The 25,191-nt window shown below is 42.5% G+C and overlaps 1 protein-coding gene across 7 annotated transcripts in view; it reads left to right on the forward strand.

Moving 5' to 3' along the window:
- Window positions 1-25,191, forward strand: part of LOC146499897 (pleckstrin homology domain-containing family A member 5-like) — a 124,414-nt gene that overhangs the window by 17,080 nt on the left and 82,143 nt on the right. The window contains exon 1 of one of the 7 annotated variants that reach the window (XM_085136860.1): window positions 16,988-17,642. The exons of the other annotated variants lie outside the window; for them this stretch is intronic. The gene's annotated coding sequence lies outside the window, so the exon portion shown is untranslated. Of the gene's footprint in view, window positions 1-16,987; window positions 17,643-25,191 lie in introns of those variants that run through there. 7 annotated transcript variants of the gene reach the window in all.

Below are 25,191 nucleotides of genomic sequence, written 5' to 3' on the forward strand. Positions count from 1 at the left end.
ACGACGGCCCGCTAGCATGCGCTACCAAAAATAGTGCTTTGTTGTGTATCTGACGGACGAAAGCTAAACCAGTTCCACACCAGTGAAGCTGCAGCATTTTTACAAACCAGTTCAGGTTCATCTGTTTCATTCAACGATCCACTTTCGCTCTTCTCATTCTGCGTCGCCGCCATGCTTTTTCCGCCATGTGCGTATGTAAACAAAGGCACTGCACATGCGCGTTTGACCCATATTCTATCGCCATGTTTCATTTTCTTACCGTTGCCCAACATTACACCGGTATCACCGTGAACGGTATGATATGGCCCAGCCCTGATTCAGGTGACCTCTTCTAGCATCCCCATGGTTTCAGGTGTATTGTTAAGCGTGGTTGTACCTCCACTTGTCCACACGCATGATTTGTTTAAGAGCGACTCGTCTTAGACAATCGGTGATCTTAACACAGGCAGGAGGAGTAAAAGCCCAACAGTGCAGCGCTGCAGGGAGAAGATCGCAATGAAGGAATCGAGAAACTGAAAGATTGAATTTCTGATGTGTTCTTATCTTATCAGTTTTTTTCTGTCTTGACTGATAAGAAAGTCCTGTGTGAATTAACTTTCATATTCTGCAGACTCAGAGCAGCACGAAGGGGGAGGTCTGTGTTTGAGCTGCATCGCTCAGCGCAGTGCTGCTCATGTTCTCCGTGACTGAAGAATGAAAGTGTTTTGTCATCTACTAAAATAAGTGTTTGGAAAGGTGTCCCAGAGTGTACGCTCTCAGCCCAGGATTATCCTGCTGTTCAGGATAGATTTAGCAGGGTTGATGTTTCCTTCCAGCGCTCGCAAGAATAAACCAGTAATTAGCGTCTTTTTGGAGCCTTTTATGAGATTTTCCTACGGCTACATCACAAAGAAAAGGTTTGCATGTGCAGGACTAAAAACGTGCAACTGAGAAAACAAATTGTAACTAATTTGAACACATGTCAGCGATCTAGTTCACGAGGTCAAGTCTCATCTGCTGGTTTGTTTGCAGAGATTTGGAATCAAAGCTTTCACATCTGAACTCATGCTGTTCTCCATCAGATCTGCAGCTTTCAACATGTTTTTGCTGAGTGGCCAGTTAACCTTTCAGCCTGTCATAATGTCTTTAGCAGTTTTTCACAGTATTTTTGTTGCCCTGTTGGGCATTCGGGCAGAACGAGGGCAGATAGGAGTTTGACCTTGAAATACACCCATGATATCAATTTCAAAGGTCAAGTCTTCTGAAAGTCTTCTAACTACGATAACTCGAGAGCAGGAGGAGCAGCACGGGCAGCTGCCAGTATATTCCCTTTAATTCCTGGTGTTAGTGGTGGTACTATTAGAAATGATTAGCTCAAAGCTGCCTGATGCAGAGCTGTGTATGTTTACCGTCGTGTTCCCGCTGAGCCTCAGGAAGTGAGGTCAGAGCGGCCTCAGGAAACTGAAGAGTCTCACTGTGGCGTTCGTCTTGTGTCTGTCTGGGTGCTGTTTTCCCCTTTGCTGGTTTTCATGGCTTGTTGTTATTTTTATCCCGTCCTGCTGTGCAGGTCACAGGCTGGTTGGTCACAGAGCATCTGTGTAGTTGCTGCGTTTAACCTTGGTGCGGACGCTGTGGTCACCAGACCTTTAAGCACCGCGCTTCACAGTATTCAAACACATCTGTCACCCCAAATAATGACGTCACAGACTGTCACATGATGGAGTGTGCTTGTCAGAGGACCTGGTGCACAGCTTAACAAGTACTCCCTGCATATGTGTGGGGATGAGTGTTAGGAGGAGTCCTGCTGCCTTTCTCTATTCTAAAGATGTTCTCTGTAGTATTTTTGTGGCTTTACTTACAGTAAGAAATGTTTTCATGTGGCTCGCACGTTTGTACGAGTACAAAAGAATATCAAAGCCAGAGGAAAAAGCTTCCTAACAGATCGATGGGGAGCGCTGTGTTTGCAGAAGTGTTGATATAGCAGCCAGTTTTGTTTGTCAGTTAACCGTGTTATTAGTTTGCATTGTTGCACAGCCCTGCATGTTCATGTCACTTACAGTAATACCTTAATAGAAAGAGCAGGACTGCAGTGTTGTCTGTGTTTGTGCTCCTGGCTTTAGTTTTATTCATATAGTGCAATAACAGGCAGTTTATATTGTACGATCAGAATCAGGAAACCTCCTATGAGCAAGCACTTGGTGACAGTGGGAAGGAGAAACAGCTGGAGGCAAGTGAAGAGAGACGGGAATGAAGGAAGGCTGGAGTTGGCCTACAATTAGCTAGAGGTGGGAATCACCATACATCCCACGATACGATATTATCACAATACTTAACGCACGATACGATATTATTGCAATTTTTTAAAATATTTTGCGATATTCAGATTCTGTACATAAAGGTAAACTTTATCAATATTCATTTTCTCTAATAACAAAGTCTCACACTCAGTCTTTCTCTCATTTCAGTTTGATTGTTGACAAACTGAACGGTTTGTATTACAGTCTAGTCCAACTTAACTGAATCAACCATCTGGTACAATTATAGCTATTCTGAACTCTGCAGTTTATGAAAACTATGCAGCCCCTTCAGCAACTGAAGAATTTGAAAGTAAATTAAAACAAAATATAATTTTATATTAAATAAAAAAGTTTTAAACTTAATTCAAATAAAACATGTCTTAAATTAAAATAAGTAAACTGTCATGTTTATTAAACACATTTGGACAGTGAAGGAATGTCAGGATTCTTGCTCAGAAAAAGGATCAACATGCTCTGAAGTCAGAGCACAAAAACCTTTTTGTAACAAAATATCGATTTCTGCTGTCCCTGTATCCATACATTATTAGAAACAAAATATCACCATGCTACACAGTATCCATTTTTTCCCACCCCTACTATTAGCCGGCTGGGTCAAGACGTGACTTGTTAAGTGTAACAGTTGCCAGCCTATGGGAGTGTGTTATGTAGCCCAGTAATTGAGAGAGGAACAGGTGATGTAGTGACTGAGACGGTGCAATATCCTTAAATTTGTTGACTTGCAACGACAGGTAAAATAATTCACAGCAACCGGAAGTTAAAATAAACAAAATGCAGAAGCTGTTGAAGCAAAACACAGTTAATGATAGATGACCTGAAACATCCACTAAATATCTGCAGTTAGTTATTTATGTGGAAACGGCTTCCCATCCATCCTGTCTGCACACCCAGGTCCAACTCTGTGCTTTGTCACCAGCCGCCCATCTGGATGCTGTTTTTGGCACTTTTGTGGGAAAAATACATTTGAAGAGTAGAATATGAGTAAAATTGTGACACCAGACGAGGTGTTTGATGAATTTGCAGATTCGTGATTAACAAAGGTGCTTCGTAGGAGTTTTCCATGTTTCTCACACGACAACATTGAGATGTTTTTTCTCTTCTTTACTTGCTCAGTAAGATGAAACACTGAATGCTGCTGGTGGATTGTGTAACGCTTATATCCAACAGTGACGCTTCGAATCACAGCAGGTAAGGCTAAAGTTTAGAGCAGCATGCTGAGTCCGTACAGTGTCAGAGAAACTTTTGATGTATGTGGATAAAATCAGCAAATATCAGGAAAATGAATGAAAGGTTTATTTCTTTCGTGGGTTATTTGAATTATATGATTTCAAATATAACTGATCAGGATATAAAATAATAAAGAGAGAATTTCACATAAACATTATAATTTTAAATATTAGGTTAACAAATGTGTGATTTTTATCTGAAGAGAGTAAATGTATAGTAACATAACAATAATAGCCATGAGTCATCCAGCTCATCGGAGTCAAAGGAGCTTGGAAAGAAAAGCGTCTGGACTTCTTTAAGTTGCTTGAAGACGTTTCACCTCTGATCCCAGAAGCTTCTTCAGACTGAAGAAACTTAACTTTGTTAATATTCTAGTTTACTTTTCCTTCAGTGTTCGGCCTGATGGCTCAGAATGAATTAACAGCTTTTACTCGGGTATCGTCCCTGAATCTCACGTCGGTGCATCGACACTCTGCCTCTCGTTCCTCTCAGACTTGTGTCCCACCGGGCTACAGGCAGGATGAGTAGGTAATCTACCCAGGCTGGCCAGGATTACCTGATGAAGGGGACCTAAGCTGCTATCTGTGAAGCTCGTGAATTTCTCTTAGTGCACACTGGCAGCTTCCAGGCCTCCTTCAGATGCTAGTGTGTGTTTAGAAATGCTGCTGTTTGACTGAGCGGCCGTCACAGTCAGTGTGCAGGTAGGCTCAGTGTGGGAGTCGAGCTCTGACCTGCTCCCCTCTGCACAGCCGTAAGTGAAGCTGCTGTTTGAAGTTTGTTTGCTGCTACAGTTTGTTCACCACTGACGTAAAATAAAACCAAAGTGTTCGGGTGGTCTCCTCAGAGCTCAGGAGAGCTGTGTGTAGACAAACACCACAGAGTTGCCCTTCGTATCGTCGCACACTTTCAGGAGCCCACATTAAAGGCAGTTAGAGACCTGCATGAATCATCCACACAGTCACAAGTGGCTGTAGCTGTAATTCAGCTGCTGCACTGAGAACAAACACCCAGGGTATCGACTGGTTCAATGTGTTCACACAAAGCTGGTTAAGAACGTGCAAATGTGGGCGTGGTTTCCCTGCACATTCACATGGAGCATCTGACCAATCACAGATAAGGATAAGAACGGCTGATTTTACAAAAGACCAAAACTATAACATGAGAAAACACGTAAAACAGAGTTTTTGTAATAAAGCTGTTGCAGACGAATCAGTGTTTCAGGAGAGTCATGAATGTGTGAGCAAGAGTGGAAAACAGCTGCTGTATTAATGACGACTGTTGCTGTTTGAAGCCAGGAAGGAAAACATGCACAGACTGATCGACACAGGAGAGTCTGCTGGATTATAATACAGTACATTTATTTATTTCATTAAATGTTTTTAAAGTTTAAGTCTGTGAAGCTTCTCAGTCATGCAGGTCATCGTGGTCTAAGGGGCTCGGAGAGACAAGTGTCTGTTTTAAGTTTCCTTCAAGACGTTTCAACCGAGAAGCTGCTTCTTCTGCAGTGAGTGGTGAAGAGTCCCAGATGTGAAGCTCTAAGTGTCCCCACGAGGGTCCTGGACCCCCTCTGAGCCAGATTGGTGGCTGATTGAGGCCGACACCGTTTCCACACCTTGGCTCGTGGGATTAGGTAGAGGATCAATAGGTTGTCCATGAGCTCTTTGGAAAAGCCCGTTTATTCTTTAAACTGCCAAGAATAAAAACAGAGTTTAGACTCATTAAGTATAAATAGATGCTCTCCTCTAGAGTCAGAGATGATGCTTGCAGTCAGCGTGGACTCAAAGTCTCATCTAAAAAGTAAAAACACGTCATCTCACGGTCTGCTCACAGAGGTCTGAGGGATTACACAACTGCTGATGCTTTTTTCCACATAACTAGTAGAGTCGCTGATTCCCAGCTCCAGGCCTCGAGGTGTCCTGCAGGGTTTAGACGTGTCCTTGATCCAACGCAGCTGCTTTAAACGGCTAAACGACCTCCTCAACATGTCTTTGAGTTCTCCAGAGGCTGGTAATGAACTAATCACGTGATTCAGGTGTGCTGACACAGGGTGAGATCTAAACCCTGCAGGACACCAGCCCTCGAGGCCTGGAGTTCCCACCGCTGGTTTAAACTGAGTCCAAACAGTTTAGAAAAGATTTGTTGCTGTCAGATTATCACACAGGTGACTGTGAACACTGACCAGATGACACCAGAGCATATATGATCACACATAGATGTTCAGGCAGCTAATCAGTGGGATTAATTAGATATAATTCAAAGTTTGTTCAGCAGCACATACATCATCTGTTTCTGATGGGACCCGAGCAGTAATTCAGCTCTTTGTAAATGCAGCGATGAATACGCCGGTGCAGTTATGTCCTTTGAATTTCCACCACTGCATGTGTAGGACATACTCATCCAGTCATAGTCGGTGATGTGTCACCTCTGCATGAGCTCGGGGAAGAAATGGTTTCATTTGAAGGTTCTCTCTCTGCACGACTGCTTCTTTATCTTCACAGCTACGGGCAGTTTAGAGTTAATCTGACTGCATGTGTTTGGACTGCGGCAGGAAGCCGTAGAGAACCCACACAAGCAGGAGAACATGCAAACAGAAAGACCTGACGGTGGAATCGAACTCGGGACCTGTTCAGTTTGTTTATTCGGCCCGTTGTTGGAACAGAGCCTTGAGTTCAGTGAAGCTGTAATCTGTAAATATCTGAAATGCAGAGTTGGAGAGCTGTCGGTGTCCTGCTCTCACTTAGAAACAGCAGCACTGAAAGAAGAGCAGTAAAATCAACATATTCTAAATTAATTGAGATCAGATTTCTGCAGCACATTTGCCTTATTTGCAGTGGTGTTGCCTTTGAATGTCATATTGTAATCTCTGCACCCGACTATGATAGACTCATCGTAAACGTTTGTATTTAACGACACATGAAGTGTCAACAGACTGAGCCTGAAGCAGGAAGCTAACAAAAGCTGCTCAGAACCACTGTTATGATTCTTCTCTGAGTCACGTTTGAACTCAAAGCGTCTGTGTTGCTGCGTCTTACATACTCGTCAGATACATTTTAGAGAGGTTTTGCTTCAAGGCTGGATTTGAGTTATTAGATTAGATGCCAGTGAATATGAGCGAGCTTTTCAACGAGGTTTTCTTTCTTTTAGAACAGAACTGACGAGTTTAGGAAAAATTGTAAGATCCTCAAACGATCTTCTGGCTTTTAGTCTGTCCAGACATTCCCATCTTTCCAGTTTCCTTCGGGATTAATGAAGTATTCTGATTCTGATCAGCCTTCACTGTATGTGTACTTCTAATGAGCAAAATACTAGAAATAAGACTTGATGCTCAGTCATCCACGTAAGTCAATCCCCAAAAGTGGATTCTGTCCATCTGGATGTTTTCAGTGGGAGAAACGTTTCGTCAGGTGACGTCTTCAGTCTCAGCTGACTGCAGGTTTCCAACCTTATAATCAGCACATTTGCATAATGACTGAAACCAGCAGAAGGAACGATGGGCTGGGAGGTCGTTTCTCGTTTCTCCCACTGAAAACATCCAGATGAACAGAATCAACTTTTGGAGATTTCATCACTTCTTCAGTCTCAGCTGACTGCAGGTTTCATCAGGGTTGATCAATGGTTGTTGATCAGTGGTCAACACAATTTGCATATTAATGATCAATGAACTGACCTCACAGCCCATCGTTCCTTCTGCTGGTTTCAGTCATTATGCAAATGTCCTGATTATAAGGTTGAAACCTGCAGTCAGCTGAGACTGAAGACGTCAGCTGATGAAACGTTTCTCCCACTGAAAACATCCAGATGAACAGAATCAACTTTTGGAGACAGTGAATATTTATTTTCGTACAAACACCATCATTATCTACAAATGCGAAGCACTTTGAGACCTAATAAAGTCTTTGATTTCTTCACAACAGAAAAACCTGATAAAGGACAAAGTGAACATGCATACAAATATTAATGCAAGTTGCAAACATCATCTTTGAGGTTTACAAAACAGAAATGCATGAAGCACCAGGGTTGACGTTTTCAGAGTTTTCTTTAGACATAAATTAAGCAGGTTTGTAACTTGGTGGCTCTTCTGTTTTATGAAGGTCAAACAGCTGCACACAGGGACACAACACACTGACAAAATGACATCTTTAGTGTTTTTATTTAACATTGAATTATTTACTTCGAACGTATTCATTCTTTGATTTTATATTTTAATTAGCAACATAGTGTCACAGTGGCCACGGGCCGATAACCACAAACAGACGGCTCAAACGTTTTGCAGGAGTTGCTAACGAAGTAGCCGTGGTTCAGTGGGGGGCTGAACGGGGATTGAGCAGGTTGCGTCTGGGAAACAAAAAGAGGGTTAGGAAGGTGGGAGGTGCGGGGTATCCTAGCAGAGGTGGAACTGACTGATAGCGCTCACTGGTGATCGGCGTGAATCTCGCTTTGAGGGAGAGGCGGCGATAGTCCAGGGGAGTAGTGGAGCAGACCTGAGTACTGTGTCCAAGGTGGGGAGTGAGGCTGGAGGGCAGGCAGGTGAGGGTCCTTGTATTCCAGGGGTGTCGAACTCCAGGCCTCGAGGGCCGGTGTCCTGCAGGTTTTAGATCTCACCCTGGGTCAACACACCTGAATCAAATAATTAGTTCATTACCAGGCCTCTGGAGAACTTCAAGACATGTTGAGGAGGTCATTTAGCCATTAAATCAGCTGTGTTGGATCAAGGACACATCTAAAACCTGCAGGACACCGGCCCTCGAGGCCTGGAGTTGGACACCTGTGTTGTATTCCTTATGAATATGAAGATAATCCAAGGCGAGCTGGGTTGAGGGTGATGACAACGAAGGTCCAGGAAATCTGAAGCACATGAAACCAAGGTTAACAATGAAAAGGTGGCAAGAGCGTAAAAAGCCGTAGAGTCAATACCAACGTGAGGTCATTGATGAACTGGCGGTGAAGGAGAGTCTGAGGGGGCCTAAAATCCTCAACCTGATGCCCCGAATAAGTCTCAGGTGTGCAGGACTGCAGCAGGGAGATGGCTCCGCCCAGGGGTGGAGACCAAGGAACTCAGGTGCCTGATAGCACTTTCCAGTCGAGTCTCCAGATCCTGACGCAGAACGTTAACATCGTCAGTGTTCTCGTGGGTAATCTGGTGATCACGTTAAAGGAAAGATAAAGGAAGCAGATGCTGTAATCAGAGAATAATGGAAAGACACAGAAAGGAGTTAAAAGGAGTCGATAAATAAAAGGAGTGGTAGAAAATGTGCCTGTGGAAATGCCCAAAATGTTCTTCTGTCAGATTACCGTCAATGCCTTTAGCTCCATCTCCTCATCTCAGTGAATCCTCTGTTTCTATTGTAATCGGTGCCTCTGCATATTTCCCTCTCCTTGTTCCTTTGTGCTCGTCTGGCAGTACTACAGATTCCTCTCAGCCTGGAGCCTTCTGTGGGCGTTTAAATATTGCGAGGAGGGACTTCCTTCACTAATCGATTTACATAAGAGGTTAAATCTGTGAGTAGGCAGCGAAACAGTCAACTAAACAGAAGCGAGGACGAGCAATGAAGCATGTGTGCATTTGTCTTTATGTAGAGGAGAAGAGCTTAAAGGTAAGGAGAGGAGCTGTCGTAAGAACAGAGAATCACTTTAGTACAAAGACTGGAGAAGAAGTTTTACTTCCACAGATCCCGGTCTGATCTGGATGCACTAATCCGGTCTACTGAGATCCCGGTCTGATCTGGATGCACTAATCCGGTCTGCTGAGGTCTACTGAGGTCTGCTGAGGTCTACTGAGGTCTGCTGAGGTCTACTGAGGTCTACTGAGGCCTACTGAGGCCCCCCCCTGCAGCCCAGAGGAGCTGCTGCTAAATGTTTCTGTGCCAGATATCAATGAACACGACTGTAGTTCCTGTATCCATTTGCCTTAAGCTCACTGCTGTTCAGGGAGCAGAACCATAGGCATTTCCCACAGGCAAATGGGAGCCATAAAGAGGCCGCAGCCACCACCAACGACTGCAGAGTAAGGCAACAGTAGGCACTGACGTCACGAGAAGAAAACTCCTCACCATGCTTGCAGGATTTCAGAGGATTTCAGGTTCAGCACCCTGAGACTGTATGATAACTGGAGACTGAACACTAGTCAGAACCACTGTCCAGGATGGAAAACAAAGATCAAACCCAGCACATCAGGAAGATGGCCCCAACCGACCACGTGCTCAGTGAATACCTCAGGCTGCGGAAACAAAGAGGAGGATAGTAGCAACACTATTGTAAACACTTGGTACTGTTGCACATCATGGAGACAGGGCGAAACTTATAATTGTGTATGCGATGTGTGTGTCTGTCTGCATGTGTGTGTCTGTCTGCATGTGTGTGTCTGTCTGCATGTGTGTGGTCACAGAGACCATGTTGTAGAGTCTGACAGCAGTTGGAAGGAAAGACCTGTGAAATCTGTTTACTATGATTGTTCAGTGAAGACTCTGCAGGTGAGCCTTCCTGTGGTTGGGCGTCTCCCATTGGTTCCATGCTTACAGCAAGTACAGCCTGTTTATCTGACTTCAGCAAGCCTGTTTTGAGTAGACGAGTTGAAAAAGATCGTGTAAGCTTAAATCAGTTCTCTGACAGCAGACATAGATGAAAACGAACCAGGCTTGCTTAAAAGCACAAAAACAAACAATAAACAGACGCTTTAAACTACTGCAATATAAATGGCTCATGAGAACCTATATAACACCTGTCAAGCTTCATCATATGTCCAATGATATTCCGGACATCTGTACTAAATGTTTAGTTGAAAAAGGAACTCTTCTTCATTGTCCTAAAATCCAGGACTGTTATCAAATATCTGTCCGAAGTGTTTAAGGTAAAAATCCCTTTAAAAGGAAAACTCTGTGTACTTGGAATATATCCAAGGGAATTTAAGCAATCGGAAAAAAAACTAAATTACTGGACTATGGACTACTTCAAGCCAGAAGAGCCATGGCGCTGTGTTGGAAGAGTATGGATGCTCCCTCCATGGGACTCTGGAAGAAGGAAATTGCATCTCTCTAGGCCTGGAAAGACTAACATATATTGCCAAGGGCAAACAATGTGGAATATGTGGAAGCCATATATGGATATTTTAGGGAGTGGAGGTGAAGGACATTTATGAAAAAGAAGGGAAAGAAGAAGGGAAGGAAGGGAAATGTTGTCTATCCTAACCCATTGAATTTTTGTATTACTGTGAGAACGATGCTCATTTCTACATTTGAATGTGATGTAGGCAGGTTTGATGTATGGATGGGTGTGTGACTGTGAGGGTGTTCAACATGTGTTTGTATTGTACTGTCAAAAATGTCAATAAAAATATATGGAATAAATTCTCTGACAGCGTGTGCTGTCCATGGTGCTGATCACAGAGAGAATTTGCTTGGTAAAGGTATTCATGCAGTTGTACCTGATGGCTTCTGTAGAGTTGGGTGGTCCAGAATATTCTTCAGTCACAAAGCTTCACAGAAACATGTCTGAGTGTTCAGAGTTTAACTCATGGAAATATAAAAACCTTTTTCTTTGGTTCCCGGATGATTTTTTCCTGCTGTTTAGTTGGTGACTATTAAACTATGAAGGCTAAAGGATGTCTTGGGATTTATGCTTCAGTGGGAAAATGTCTCCTGCCTGTGAAACCTACAGCAGGACCTCACAAATATGTGACAGCAGAAGTCCAAACCAGGTGTGTTACCTGCAGAGGAGCACTGTTACTGAGCTGGGCCTGCTCAGGGTGTGTTATGACTTCATAAAGGAAGTGCATTCATCTTCAATAAGATGGGAAATACGTGTGCGTACGTAGGAATGAATTTGGATTGTGTGTTTGAGGCTGGATGGTAACAGAAGAGTTGCTCATAGGTTTTATAGGCTGCACAGTTTACACGCTGTTCATATCTGCTGACTGTACGATCATATGAACATTTGACTGTGTTGCATCGTGCAGACCTGTGCACACTGAGCTCTGCAGTCACAGCAGGGCTGACTGACCTTCCTAACGTTTGTTTATTTGTTTCTCCATGTTAAACTGTGCCAGTGTCTCCATGTTTATCATCAGCAGCTCACAGATGAGAGCGAGCTTCACTCCCGAGCATGTTTGATTTCATTTCAATCTTTATTTAGTTTTCTGTTTGCACAGTTGGTTTTGTTTAAACACTGCTAGCACTTTAGTATATGTTACTTAAGATTCTTGAAAAATAGTTGCTTCACACGTCCGTCTACACCTCACTGATAATAACCTTTACGAACAGTTTCCGTCCTCTGCACTGAAACTGCTCTTATAAAAATAACAAAGATCTTCTTATGCAGCTGATTCTGGTCTCCTCTCCATCCTTGTTCTCCTTGATCTGAGTGCAGCCTCTGACACCATCTCTCTTCCCTTTCTTCTTAGCAGATTAGCTTCTATTGGTCTCTCTCATGCTCCATTAGCCTGGTTTAACTCATACCTGTCTGACCGCACTCAGTTAAAATCCTTCTCAGCCTTCTCCTCCATCTACTGGGGTGCTCCAGGGATCTGTCCTCGGGCCCCTGCTTTTCATCATTTACCTTCTTCCACTCGGACACGTTTTTGGTAAATATAACATTCAGTTCCAGCTATGCCGATGACACTCAGCTTCACCTCTCTACCAAACCTGACTCTACTCTTCCTCCACCCTCCCTCACCCTCTGCTTAGCTGAACTCAATTCCTGGTTCTCCTCCAACTTCCTTAAACTCAACAGCAACAAATCAGAACTTCTCCTGGTGGCACTAAACGGTTGCTCTCCAGAATTAACAATTTCTCTCTCACTATCAATAATTTGCTGGTCCCTATCTCTCCCTCTGTGAAGAGCTTGGGTGTCATTCTCAACAGGTCATTATCCTTTAATTCACATCTTAATAATGTCACACGTGCAGCATATTTTCAACTCCGTAGCATCAATCCCTCCGCCCTTTCCTCACTCCTCATGCCACTGCCATTCTCGTCCATAATCTTGTTATCTCTGAATTGTTACTGTAACTCACTATTATTTGGCCTTACACAAAAATCCATCAACAAGCTGCAACGTGTCCAGAACTCTGCTGCCCGCATTATTACTTCCTCTACCCACCACATCTCCCCAATCCTGAAGCAGCTTCACTGGCTCCCGGATAAATTTCGCTTTCATTTTAAAATAATCCTTTATACATTAAGGCTATTCACCCCCTCTCTCCACCAGACCTCTCTGATTTGGTACAGATGAACTTCCCATCCCGGTGCCTCAGATCTTCATCCTCTCTCTCTGTTCCTTCCTGTCTGATTACAACGGGGGGGGGGGGGGGGGGGGGGCTTTTAGTTGCTCTGTCCCTCGACTTTGGAATTCCTCACCCCCCGACCTCAGAAATGTTACTCATTGCTTATGTTTAAACCTCGGCATCCTTTTAACTTTTATCTGTTACTCTTATTATTGTTATATTGTGTCTTTGTTGTACAGTGTCCTTGGGTGCTCTGAAAGGCGCTATTTTTTAAATAAAATGTATTATTATTATTAATATTTGTATTTATTTCATTTTTATTCTGATGGTCTCATTGAGTAATGTTGTTCATATATTTAGTCCATCTTTCATGTTATCCTGTTTCCATCCTGTCCTCACATTGTCCTACATTTTCCTTCAGGAGTTTTATTTATAGGTGCAGCTGGTAGGTTTGGTTTGTTTGGTCTCAGAGTATTTGAAGTTAAATTGACTGTGTAGAGAATATTGTATGTAAGCAGTGTGGGTTAGTTAAAAGGTGATAACACCAGTTACTGTGCTGACTTGAACTTGTATTTGGGGTATATAGACCCGTACCCCATCCTGCAGTGGTTATGTTTGTGGACTGATTCCATAGGCTGTCTTTTTCTATTTAACGATCCTGGGAACAGGAGTCCTTGGCGTAAAGATGCTCTCAGCGCAGACCTTTGTGTTCCCGGCTGCAGTCGAGGGTCCGTGCTGACAAATGCTCAACTTCAATAAGGGTTTGGACTTGGCCTTATTTATACTGTGATTGAGTTTGTGCCTTGATGAGCTGTGTTAGCAGCGCAGGTGGAGGCTACCACTAACTAACCAGATACCAACCAGTCATTATCTGATATCAAACAATATTGAAGACAAAAGGACAAATATTTCATCCATGTTTGCAACAACTGCACAGATGATGACTTTGATCATGTTTGAAGCTTCAGGTGTTTCTCACATTATTTCCTTTCTGTTCGTTAGAAGGTTTCAGTTGAAATCTCAGTGTTTGTTCTGTCTTCATTGATCTTTAGCTTTTAATCAGCTGATGAAAGTCAGCCTGGCTGCTGAGGATTTGAAACAGTACAGACTTTATTAAAAACAAACTATAAGCAAACTGGTCACACGATGGATTGTTGGGCTTTGACCTGATGATAAATCTGAGTTAGGGTTTGTTGGAAAAGCTGAATGTGTCCTGAAGGCCAATCTTTAGAGTCTAGTTTCATCTTATTAGCTACTTTGATCATATTCATAAAAGCTTTGTTATTTACTGAACTGTGACAGTACAAAAATACATTTTCTTGATATTTTAAATGTAACTTGGAAACTGGGCATATTTTCATCGAAAGATATTAAAAGACTTTGATGTTGACGGCACTGTGCAGAAGCCTGGTACTTTTTGTCGAGAAAGCTGGGATTGAAAGACCCTGAAGTCCCCCGGCTGACCTCTCTGTTACATCTGAGACAGGGTCAGTGGTCTTTTATGTTAAAAGTGATACAGAGTTTATGTACATGTGCTTTTTAACTGTAAATCATCTTTATTCTAAAGTAGAGATATAAGTGTAGTTAATGTGTTGAATGACTCTTCAATTATTCTAATGTCTGAAGTTGTGTGTGGACGTGATCCAGCTGTGATTCTGGTAGAAGTGAGAAATGTCGCCAAACATCATCATCCCCGATTCTGAGTAAGAGAAGCTGCATTAAGCTGTAACTATGTTACAGAATCACATGTCAGACGTGAATTTGCTTAATTGCTTAATACTGATCAGAGTATAATCAGGTTAAACCAATATGAGAATAATGATTCTAATAACAGGACACTCACTCAGATTTAGTATTTAAAGAGAAAAAGTGTGTAAAAGTATTTGTGTGTAGTTGAATTAAAGAGGTTCACTGTTGGATGTTCATGTGAAAATAAGCGTGAGCAGGTCTCAAAGGTGTGTGTGAGGAACCAATCAGAGGCTCTTCCTTTGTCTGGATCAGTGCGATCACAGCTGGATGCTGTAGCCGTGACAGCAGAGCGATCAAACCCGAGTGCTGGACTCATGTTTGCCGGGTGAGATTATAAATTCAAGCAGATTGGGATTTCCTTTACTTTCCTGATGGATTACAACTTCCATGAGTTCCACAGTTTTGTCCGTGCATTTTAACTTTGAGAAGATTTGGATTTTCACTGCATTCCTGCATTCCCAGCATTAGCTTCAGGTTCATTAGATAAGTATAATTAACAATCTGATTCTGCTTTTGCTAGATTGCTTTAATAAAATATCCTGAATTTAATGGACATTCCCTTTTTGACCCTTTGTGAAGCAGTAGAGGGAAAAATCGGATTCACATAAGTAGAAATAACTCTCATTGGTTACTGCAGCCCTTTGAAAGTAAGAGACTCTTGGAGCTTAGTTATCCAAGCCACTAAATTAAACCCAGTGCCATGGATCTATAGGGGAGCTGCTGTAACTGTGGCTGGTAGCAGGTCTCCTGTTTTTTAGTTTTTCAGACTAAGCAGGGTAAACACCCGGACTCTTACAGACAGTTAGAGCCAGGGGAGACCCTCACAGGGGCTGGAGTGAACAGAGAGCCGAGCCAGACTTCCTGTGTTGTTCCACAGATCGGCACTTTCAAACAGCTCTGCTTGCTTCACACAGTTTACAGGTAAGCTCACTGACAGTGAATCAGTGCTGTGTACAAATGTTACAAAGTAAGAAAATTAAGTAAGAAGTAGCAGAACGCGAGTGTGTGTGATCCCTGATTGGCTGATTAAGTTGCTGATAACGCCCCCGTGATGGTTCATGTTTGGGTCACTGTGTGAAGTAAACAGCTCGTTGTAGTCGGATTCACACTTACAGATTGTGCTGCTCAGAGCATTACTTGACATAATGTAATGACTGTATTTAATATGAGAACATATTTCAGCGTTAAACAGAGCTGGACTGTAACCTGCGGGCAGTTTAAACTGCATGTAGGTCACAGTCGGCCTGTTGTTCACTCATATTCTCACATTAACAGACGTTCTTCTCTCTGACCAAACGTGTGTGAACGTTGGCGTGTTTGGTGTGTAAAGTTTCGTGTGCACTGTGGTGGTCTTGTGTTTGGGAAAGAAGTCACGCTCACCGCTCTTACGCACACGCACACACACACACACACACACACACACCCACACACGCACACAGAGCTTGTTTTCAAAGCGATAATTACAGGAAAGTGCTTCTTTTGGCTTGAATGCAATTTGATTGCACTTCCATTTCCTCTGCTCGAAATCAAGAGAGCGTATGTGTGTGTTGTCATGGCAACACACAGAGGCTGACTACTGTAGATTTGTATGACTGATATGTTCAAAACGGAGTAAGTTGAAAGGAGTGTCCTGCCCAGACTGACGTCCATAATTTTAAAGAGACTTTTAATATCTTGATTCTATCTTTTAAAGACAACGAACATGAAGAGATGATGACCTGTTGTAACATTGTTTAACAATGTAGCTGTGAGTTCTAACCTATCAGGCTGCTACATTAAACCAGCTGCTTTATCCAACATGTTTACTTGTTACTTAACTCTTTTCTCATTTCGATATTTTTGTAAATTTCAATGTATTTAGGTTTTGTTTAGACAATACAAGCAAAATGTAAATATCACCTGTGACTTGACTTTCATGTTTTTATAGTTTCCTGTAAATTCCAGGATTCCTAATGAAACCTCCTGATAGTAGCTGACAGGGCTGCCACGATGAGTCGACTATCAAAATCGTCGACGACTGATTTAATAGTCGACGCGTCGTTTGAAGCTTTGTAAGATCCCAAAAGATGCAGGAATAAGTAGTAGGATTTAAGAGTGTAATAACGGACTGAAACAGAAGATGGCAGCACTGCATGTACAAGGATGCCAGCTGCCGTTAAACCCCGAAGAAGAAGAAGCTGTGTCCCAGAATTCATAGCGCAGCCCAGCTCAGTTTCCAACAATGGCGGCAGCTAGTTAGTTTTAATATTACTCTTATTATTCTTTCTGGGTCACAAAATAAAAGTTTAACATATTTTCAGGCGAGAATGTAGCTGTGTAAACCTCAAATATCTGCTCAGTTTATCAAGTCACCACATGTTTTCAAAAGCGCTCCGACGTTTTCAGAGACGTCTGTTACCCACTAGCTCGATAGCTAGCCGAGGGCTAGGCTAACTAGAGCCGTGAGAACACCGGACTCCCGGCTTCAAACCCACCACCGTCTTTCACTACTCAGGTTAAACATGATATATAAGTCACTTAGATAACTTAAAAATGTTATTGTTTGGCTTTTTTTTAGTATTTTATTTGTTCCTGAGTAAATCGGTTTGGCTGAGATTAAAGTTATAGTTTTTACACAGCTGAATAAACATCAAGCAGACAGCTGATTATCAGAAGTGTGAGATGCTGAGAATTTACTCCGGTGTCCTGTTATATTTTAGATAGCAAGGAGTTTATTAAACTTCACCAAAACAAACTATCATCTTGTCTTTATTTTTAGTTAGCACAGACCTTACACACTTAAAGCTGTAAGCTGATGATAGTTATATAAGAGCAGATGCTGCTGGTGCAATAAGCTGTACGTTTTATGTCCAATGGGTGATGATCTGATTAGTCGACTAATTGCAAAAATTGGTGACTAGTCGACTATCAAAATAATCGTTTGTGGCAGCTCTAGTAGCTGTCCCAAGTTACAGATTCAGTTAAAGTCCGGTGAAAATTTCAGGCCTTTATCTTTAATAGTTTTTGACATATTCCTGTTGAAACATTGCAAAACTAAAGGTGGGAACCAGCGTGCTTGATTTATTTCACTGCTTGACTATATAACATGACTGCTAACAGATTCTCATTGTGTCTTTTCATGTCATCGACTCCACCGATCCACGTCCTGTCTCAAGGTAAGATGTCTTTAAATACATTTTCCTGTAGTGATGATGATTATTTTTTCTTTCTGCTTGTTAATCTTTATGATCTCGCTTGAAGACAGAGTTTTGCTTCAAGTAGTCGTACCACCAATCACCGATCACTCTGTGGTGTGGAAAGAGACGTCAAATTAGGAACTTTGTTGTGTTTTCATTGACCTGGAAGGAGAAATTACTCAAATCGTTGCAAGTTTCAGTTGTGTGTATAAAAATAAACACACATACATATAATAAGGATTATGAGTTCTAGTAATAAAACAGTTAGGTTGGACAAACAACTTGTTGGACAAAGACAGGCAGCAATGGCCTCTCTGTATAAGCCCTGGTTCAGTCCGACGGGGGCGTGGTTCAGTCAAACGGGGCGTGGTTCAATCAGACGGGGGCGTGGTTCAGTCAGACGGGGGCGTGGTTCTAAGGCCTGTGTGCTGTTGGAAATTTTAAAACGCTCTTCTGTTATAAAATATTTCTCCAGTCTTACATGTTAAAAATGATCATCTTTACATTCTAAATACAACATTCCTCCCGTTTCAGGATGTTATATATATCCAACATATAAACCACTTTAGGGCGTAGGACCAAAATGTCAAAATATTTAAAGTAAAATAAAAAAAGGGGGGGGGGGGGAGTGGGAAGTGAGAAGATGGCGCCTGTGTGTTTGGCACGCCGTCAACCGCTCTTTTTTTATCCGTCTGATTTTATTGTTTTTAGCTAGTGTTGTGCAACATGTCAGTTCAGTGCTGTCGTATGATCGCCAGACTTTAAAAATCGGCTCATTCACCAAAGTTTCGGTTCAGTTTGGTAAAGATAGCCGAGGTTCTCTGCCTCCCTGCCTGGAAGCAGTACCATTGCGCTGGCATCTCCTACTACTGCCACCAGATATGCAGAAGCGACGCAGGAGACGGGGTACTCGTGAACGTCGCCTCGTTAAGCTGAGAATCCGGATTTCTTACCTTCCTCACGATCTTCGCTCCGTTCGTCAATCTTTTCCACGACTCTTGGTACCATCGCGTGCTCTGGATCCTGTGGATTCCTGGTTGGTTCCCGTTGTCGGCTCTATCGGGAGTAAACCTGTGAAATCCTTCCCTCGTTGGAGGCGAATGGACCGATCAGACCTTCGACCGGTGGATCTGGTTGTCACTGCCACGGAGGTCTCCGAACCAGCTCCCCCCAGGTTGGCTTTAATAAATGCCAGATCGGTGGTGAATAAGACCTTCATCCTGAAGGATTTCTGTTCTTCCCATGCTTTGGATTTCCTCTGTTTGACTGAAACCTGGAGTTCACCCGGTGAGTTAAGCGCCTTTTCTGAACTGCTGCCTGCTGGCTGTGCTTATTTCAGCGCTCTGAGAGCTTCTGGTGGTGGTGGGGGGTTAGCTGTTTTTAAAGCACACTTCGAGTTTAAGCAAATATCCTCATGGACACGCCACAGTAGCGTTGAACTGTGTTTGTGTGAACTGGGCCACTCGCCTTCGTTGCTGTGTGCAATAGTTTATCGGCCTCCTTTTTTCGGAGTTTCTCGCTGACTGTGCATCCCGGTGTGACCAGGTCCTGCTGCTCAGTGATTTTAATATACACGTCTGTTGCCCATGAAGCCCCTGGCTAAGGACTTCATGGACATGGTGAACTCTTTTAATCTTGTTCAGTCTGTTAAATGTGCCTCTCAAGAACGTGGTCACACATTGGACTTGGTGTTATCATATGGGTTATCTGTCTGTAACTATGTGGAGGATGCTGCATTCTGTGACCATATGCCCATTGTATTTGACGTTGTTCCTCTTACTCCTGTTGTTAAACGGGCTGCACCTACGCGATGCCATCGAGCCTTCGGCTCAGATACTCCCGAGCGTTTTTCAACACTATTTGAACAACTTGTGTCCCTCTGAGTCGTCCTCCGTAGATGGATTACTCTCTCATCTGGACTCTGTTTGTAAATCTGCCCTTGACGTTGTTGCACCTCTAAGACTCAGGCAGTGTAAACCCAAGGCCAGCCCTTGGCTACTCGAGCCATTAGAAGAGACTGTAGGAGATGTGAAAGGCGATGGAAAAAGGACAGACTGTACGTCTCTCTGGAAGCTCTTAAGACGAGCTGGAAAGCTTATCAGAGGACAGAAAAGACCAAAAACTCCTGTTTTTCTCAACTTATTGCTGTTAATTCACATGTTCTGTATAATACCATTAGTTCTGTACTGAATGCAGAGGATCGTGTTCGTTTGCAGTCTTCTGAGGTTATGTGTAATAGGTTTCTTTCTTTGTGGATAAGGTTGCCAGTCTGAGACTCTCCACTTTATCTTCTGTTGGCTGCATGTTCCCTGTTTAAATTTGCTTATTGCTTTCCAACCAATTGTTCTACCTGAACTCGAGAAGCTTGTGTTAACTGCTAACCTGTGTGGTTCTCCGTTTTCTAAAAAGGTGTTTCCTACTGTTGGACCACATATTCTGAACATAATCAATACCAGCCTCTTGTCAGGTCAAGTACCAACGAGTTTAAGCTTGCAGTTATTCATCCGTAACTTAAGAAGCCAGGCTCAGATATTTCAGTTCAGTCAAACTTTAGACCCGTCTCTAAACTTCCTTTTCTGAGTAAGACCTTGGAAAAGGTTGTTCACACTCAGCTGATGGATTATCTAAACAACTCTCAAATGTTTGAAGTTCTTCAGTCTGACTTTAAGCCGTCTCATAGCGCAGAGACAGCTCTCATAAAGGTCATGAACGATATCCTGGCAGCGACAGACTGTGGTGAACACGTAGTGCTTATACTAGATATGACTGCTGCATTCGACACAGTGGATCACGACCTGCTGATCTCTCGATTACAGCTTTGTAATCATTGACTCCGTGGTTGACTGACTTATATTTACTTATATTTTATTGTTTTTACTATGTTTATTATTTTATCTCTTATATTTCCATTGTTCAGCACTTTGGTCAGCCTTGTGTGTTTTTAAAGTGCTATATAAATAAACGATGATGATGATGATGAGAGTGGAGGCTGATTGGACAGAAAGATGGTCTGAAAAAGAGGAAGTGACGTAACGCTTAGATTAGCCACCAAACATCTGGGACGAAGACAGATGTGACTACAGGTCTTCATTATTGAGCTGTGACATAAGCTTCACAGCAACGTCAGTGATGATGGACAGCTCAGATAAAACGTGAGCATCTCGCTCACACTACTGAAGCAAAAATAGTTGAGCAGCTCAAGACATCAAACACAGTTTGGCTCATAATCTCTAAAGCTGTTTCATTTTCCCAGGAAGGAAAATCCAATCCAACTTTATTTACAAAGCACTTTAAAATAGCCGGCACAGCCCCAAAGTGCTGCACAGTAAACAAGCTAAGAACAATGGATGAAAAAGAAAACACATAAATATTAAAACAACCCTATATTAAAAAACAATCAACTGAAAAATAAGTGAAATAAAAATAAACTAAAAACCATCATCTCAGTCGCCTAAAACACTCCAACATCTCACAGGCTGTCAGAGGGTGAAGAGATGTTTTGAGAACAGGCAGAGAAGAGGCCTGATCTCTAACAGAGGGTCAGAAGAGACGAGGGAAGCTCAGCGAGTGACGTTTGATGAGCTGCAAATTTAAGCTTTGTGCAGTTTGCTGTACAGGTGACCTGACATTTCCATAAAGAGAGCAAATCAGTAAAGTTTGGCTTGTGACTTATTTCTGTGTAAATCAGCCGACCTGTCTGCAGCGCACGTTTCCTGCTACACGAGATGACTCTGACACTCTTTGTCGTATTTACAACATTCAGCGTTTGTGTGTCATTGGTCCAGGCGGATACCAGTGCCTGATTGGCTTTTAGAAGTCAGTCTTCAAAGTCACTGTTGGTCCACGTGGTGTTTTCAGTGACCTGGTGGGACTTTTCCCTCTGACGTGTGACAGGAATGGTCATTGTGCTCCTGCTGTGCCTCGGATCAATCTGCTTGTGATCATTAGCCGATTGTCTGCTGTGATCACACTCTGATACTCAAGCGAAATAACTTGGATCAGCTGGTAATAGTTATAGACCTGTTCCTAACCTTTCATTCCTAGGGATGGGAATTTCAGTTCTTGTAGAAAACGGGTTCCCAGTTCTTGTTGGTCAATCAATGTATCAATGCTGCTCATCAGTTTTTGCACTCGTGCTACAATCAGCTGGTTTCAGTTGGCGTGTCAGAGGAGAAGATGGCGACGCTCTCTGGAGCGTTGTTATTGCACCAAAGGATAAAGTGGAAACAACCACAGTATGCTGCTAACACAGTTTTGGTTCTTTGCAAACATCTGCACAGACAGCATGCTAGCGCTAAGCTAGCCAAGAACCCAGAGAGAAAGCTGAGTGAACGTCGACCCCGAGCAGGCTGCAGCCTCCCGTCCTACCGGTTCATGTTTCTGAAGCAGAATCATGGCAGCGATCGCTGTTTTGTGCTGGTTCCCATCTTTGCTTTGTGCAGACGTGTGTCTCCTCATTAGGGATTTGTTGGTGTGCAGCCTCAGATTCATATTGTCGGTGGTGATTATGAGACGTGTGTTTCAGCTGTTTTACATCAAATCAATGTGACGAGCAGTATAATGAAAGGTGTTCTGATACGTGTAATAAGAACAAAGACTCCCACACTGATCAGAACAAAGAGGAGAAACATCTCAGTGAATACGCACAAATATTTGTTCCACAACATCCAATCAATTTGCATGAATGTCATTTAATTATTGCGGCTCAGAGATGGAGATGCCTCTTAAAGCAGAGTCGTGAGCCAGTGAAACTCAATAGGTGATATGGATCTGGATATTTGGAATCACTAAATTCTCATCTGATCCCATCCTGACCAGCTGACGCTATTTTACGTCAGTGGAATTTATCATCAGCTCAATCGAGCGTCACGAGTATGATCTGTTACCAACATCTTTTTAACTCAGAGAAATACTTTCTCACCTTTTTATGTTCATAACTCTGCATTTGTCCATCACAATATGCTCAGTGTCGCTCAGACGAGACACAAACACACCATCACAATAAGAAGTCAGGAGGTCAGGACTCGGCTGTTCGAATTCTAACGACATTTATGTTCATTGATTAGATTTAAGCCTAATTAATTATTAGCAAAGTGGCATGCTTTAGCATTTTGTATCAGTCTGAACGTACATTAGAAGCTAGAAGTTAAATCTTTTTACCCTCTCAGATGTAAGGAGGGGTCAGCTGGGGTCGCTCAGTCACACCTCTTGACTACTCCAAATTGTAAAACAAATGGAGGATATTCTGTCGTCAGAGTCCGCTGTCCTGGTGTGTGATGAGTTTAGTGAAAAAGAATCTCTCCTGTTGGTCTAAGACAGATGTAACTTGTCTGTATATGATGCATATATGGCTGTAAATATAGAGGTGGGAATCCCACGATACGATATTATCACGATACTTAACGCACGATACGATATTATTGCAATTTTTAAAAATATTTTGCGATATTCAGATTCTGTACATAAAGGTAAACTTTATCAATATTCATTTTCTCTAATATCAAAGTCTCACACTCAGTCTTTCTCTCATTTCAGTTTGATTGTTGACAAACTGAACGGTTTGTATTACAGTCTAGTCCAACTTAACTGAATCAACCATCTGGTACAATTATAGCTATTCTGAACTATGCAGTTTATGAAAACTATGCAGCCCCTTCAGCAACTGAAGAATTTGAAAGTCAATTAAAACAAAATATAATTTTACATTAAATAAAAAAGTTTTAAACTTATTTTAATTTAAGACATGTTTTATTTTAATTAAGTAAACTGTCATGTTTATTAAACACATTTGGACAGTGAAGGAATGTCAGGATTCTTGCTCAGAAAAAGGATCAACATGCTCTGAAGTCAGAGCACAAAAACCTTTTTGTAACAAAGTATCGATTTCTGCTGTCCCTGTATCCATACATTATTAGCAAACAAAACATCACCATGCTACACAGTATCCATTTTTTCCCCACCACTATGTAAATATGCAGGAAAACTGGACGAGCGATTTCTGTAAAAGCTTAAGATTATTTATGTGACCCACGCTCTGATTTCTCTGTGAAGATAACACAATGCTAAAGTATCCACAGCGAATTGCAACGTGGAAGTTTCCAACACCATCATAGGCACACTGTGTTTTCATTTTCCTGTCAAAATGCAACAGGATACATGAGTTAACGCTTTCCCTTATAAGTTGGCTGGTGGTGCTTTAGTCAGGGTGAAGTGCATTGACCATGTTTCCCAGCCTGGCTGCAGCATCCTGAGAGGAAATAGGTCTGAGAATGCTGCCACACCTGAGCTGTGACAGGCTTTGATGTTTAATGTTGAATTTCCATCCAGGTGATCCATCCACAGTCGTGCATGTTAACCCAACCACTATCCAACAATCCCATAACATGGTTGAGAGTGCAGACCATCATCCGTTGGTTCTGCTCCACAGAAAGCTAACATTGTCACAGGTCAGTGCCGTTACCATCTGCTGCAGGCTGCATCGGGAACGCACTTACATAATGCTACGCTGAGGCAGTGCGAAAGGAGGACGAGACATGCTTGAGTGAAAGTCGTAGTGAGCCGTGAAGACTCTACTGCACTGTTCTGTATGCAGACGAATGAACAGTGTCAGAAAAGATGCGCTCTTTGGTGGTTCGCACTGAGCTGCTCGAGTGGGCCTGCCATCTGAAGAGTGGAAGCAACCTGGTCCATCGGCGGCACTGGCACCTTCGTTGTTTTGTGCTTGTCTTCATCCTTTCAGCCACCTCCATCAGCGGATGTTCAGAGTTTAAAGGAAGGAAAAGGAAATTCAGTGGATCAAAAAGTCTTCGTGCATGAAAAAGAAAAACAAACTGTTTCTGAATGATTTCTGGTTCAGTAAGAAATTGAAAAGGAAGGAGTTTCATGCCAGCTTTCTACAAACTGTGTCCTCCCACTCAGGCAGATGACAGTCACTCATCAGACGCCTGCTCAGCAAAATCTATTTAAAATCTCTGTTCGCCTGCTAAAAATCCATCTGTGCCTCAAGTTGTTCAGTTGAGATCTGGACTGAACGTTTGCATCTAGCTGTTCATGCTAAGAGTTTCACCTCTGTCACACTCTTTGTCCAAACATAAGCACCGTTCTAGTTTCAGTTTTACGGTACAGTCGCTTAAGCCCAAATTCTATTCACAGTCGAACATGTAAAAGCAAATAAACAGAGAAATTGCACCGTTTTAAGGATAAAAATATGATTTTGAATTTAATGGGGACCAAAGATTTGAAAACAGTGCTTGTCATGATCCTGGCTTTTGCAGATTGTTGCTGTTTTTGTCTCGTTAGTTCTCGAGCTTTTCCTGTCCCTCCATATTCGCTGTGGCGAGTCCGTTTGTTAGGTCTCCCGTGTTTAGTCACTTTTATTTTTGTTTACTTTGATCGCTTACGTTTGGTTTTAGTCTCCACATCAGTGTTGAAGCTCTCTGTGTTATTTTGATCCTCTCTCAGCTCGTGTGCATTATGTGCACTTTGCTTCCCCTCTTGCTCGTTAATTGATGTCATTAAGCTGCGCCTT

Source organism: Neolamprologus multifasciatus, chromosome 17 (assembly GCF_963576455.1).
Source record: "Neolamprologus multifasciatus chromosome 17, fNeoMul1.2, whole genome shotgun sequence".
Classification (NCBI taxonomy): Eukaryota; Metazoa; Chordata; class Actinopteri; order Cichliformes; family Cichlidae; genus Neolamprologus; species Neolamprologus multifasciatus.